Here is a 2194-nt window from a genome sequence, read left to right as displayed (position 1 = left end):
CCTCGGAGGATGTTGTACAAATTGAAATGGCCCTTGAGAGGAAAAAGATTCCCCACCCCTGCTGTACATAATAATAAAAACCCTTTATTTCTAACTTAACATCTCTGTCTCCTATTGATCTGAGTATATTACAAAGAATAGCCAGTTAATTGAAGCATTATAGCACAGGCCTTTGTCAGATGGTATATTACGCTGTTTTTTTTCTGCTTCTAATAGTTATCTCTTTTTTCAGCATACGTGTGTTTGCATCCCTGATTACAGTTTTTGTTTTATCGTAATGTCAAGTTATATCGTTACAATTTCTGTTTTTGAACAGACAACAACTTGAACAATTGGTACTGTGTTTTCAATTACAGGAGATGTGGTTGAGATATCTGACAGTGAAGAGGAGGAAGTGGTCATACTTCATCCAGAAACACAGGACAAATCTTCTAAGTAGGTGCACCAGTTTTCTTTTCTAAATATAGGAATTTAGTTAAAGGGCCCCATTATGCTAATGTCCAGGTTTCATAATTAAAAAGCCAGCTCTGGTCTGATTGGTCAGCTGCTTGGGGTGTGCCGCCCCTTAGACTGTCACGTACAATGTGTTGGATTGCTAGATAATAGAAGCGCAAGTGTTAAGTAGAGATGTCACAAAGTTAGAGAAGTAAACAGAGGACTATAATGGAGGTGTTTCAGACCGGGGGGGGGGGAAGGTGTGGAATACAAACTCCGTCTGGAGAGAACTTTGGGATTTTCGCATTGCAGACCATTTACTTGCTCAAAAACGTATATAACACGCTACAGGAAAGGAAAACCTGAAAAGGCATAAAACGGCCCCTTTAACAACTTAAGAAGGATTGCCTAACTGGTTTAAAATGTACATCTTTTTTTTTGCTCTCAGAAATGCAGCATCCAGTTCCAACCAGAAGGGGGCAGAAACGTCAAAACAAAGACAGAAAAAATGAAAGCAAGAACTCCTTGAACTGTATATAAGGCTCAGACACTGCACCATGTCTTCATAAGGAAGACCGAGGTCCTGGATAAGTAATTATAATGGCTGTGAATTGGGATCAAATAGATGCTACAGAAACACTTTGATTCGGTGATAGTTAAGTTCTTGTTTGTAGCCCTTTGAATGGATACAAAAAAACGTACTGCGCTTGTATAGAACATGTTGTCAAAAATGTTTAAACAATAAAAATATGTAAAAGGTCTTTGATGATATTGAATTCAGAAAATTCTTCTCACCACAGTTTGATGTTAAGCAACCATTTACATTTGCAAACTGATGGATTTTGTGAGCAAAAAAGACAACTGTGTTGTTCAATGTGAAACAAAATAAAAATGGAAATACATAAATATTTATTTTCCGTCAGTTATTTTAGTTTCAATATAACAAATTTAACTGAAAATACTGTAAGTATGCTGATATGCATTTGTATGTGTTCATGGTGGGGGAAAAAAAGGTAGATGTGGCTAACATAATCCTCAGAGTACAGCATTAAACAATGTTCGATTACCGTTTTTTCTGTAAAACGCAATAGAGAACGTATAAAAGTAAAGTTTTCTTCTAATTTGGACCAGTTCAAAAGAAAACACAGATTCCAAAAACGAATTCAGACGTAACTAAAACTTATAGTACTTGAAGGAAAGGTGTAAAATGTTTCCATAAATACCAATATCACACACTACAACACAGAATATAACGATAGTTACGGCTGTAACTACGGTTCTATGGCCCTTTCTCCTACTACGGTTCTATGGCCCTTTCTCCTTTCTCTAACTCCCCTCCTCGACTCCTATCCTTGATACTTAGTCCCGCCCACAGGAGATGCGAGCGGAGGAGCCGAGGAGGGGAACCGAGGAGAGAGGAGGGGAGGCAGCAGGCGGTTAGAGAAATGAGAACTCCTCTCCTCTGAGCGGTCATTTTAAAGAGACGTCCATTAATGATGACAGGAGGCACAGCAGCCCTCTGACTGATGGACAGATGTGTTCATGACGACTTATATATTTACTTTTAATTAATTCACAGTGCGATATAATGAGACACTAATAGGCTACAGATGCGGACACACACACATACACACACATATACACACATACACACACACATATATATATGTATATATTTATATAAATACAATTCAGAATCAAACAGAGCACTCGCATAATAACGTAACACTATCAGAGACTGGATATATTCCCCCCCCCC

The 2194-nt window shown here is 38.1% G+C and overlaps 1 long non-coding RNA gene across 1 annotated transcript; it reads left to right on the top strand.

Annotated features, from left to right (window-relative positions):
- The first annotated feature begins 324 nt into the window (after positions 1-324).
- Positions 325-1345, top strand: LOC104954720 (uncharacterized). The gene is made up of 2 exons (XR_799366.1): positions 325-435; positions 884-1345. It is a non-coding gene; the product is annotated as an uncharacterized lncRNA (long non-coding RNA).
- The last annotated feature ends 849 nt before the right edge of the window (positions 1346-2194 follow it).

This window comes from Notothenia coriiceps, unplaced genomic scaffold, assembly GCF_000735185.1.
Source record: "Notothenia coriiceps isolate Sejong01 unplaced genomic scaffold, NC01 NC01_scaffold00023665, whole genome shotgun sequence".
NCBI classification, from domain to species: Eukaryota; Metazoa; Chordata; class Actinopteri; order Perciformes; family Nototheniidae; genus Notothenia; species Notothenia coriiceps.
This window is presented reverse-complemented; position numbering and strand designations above follow the sequence as displayed.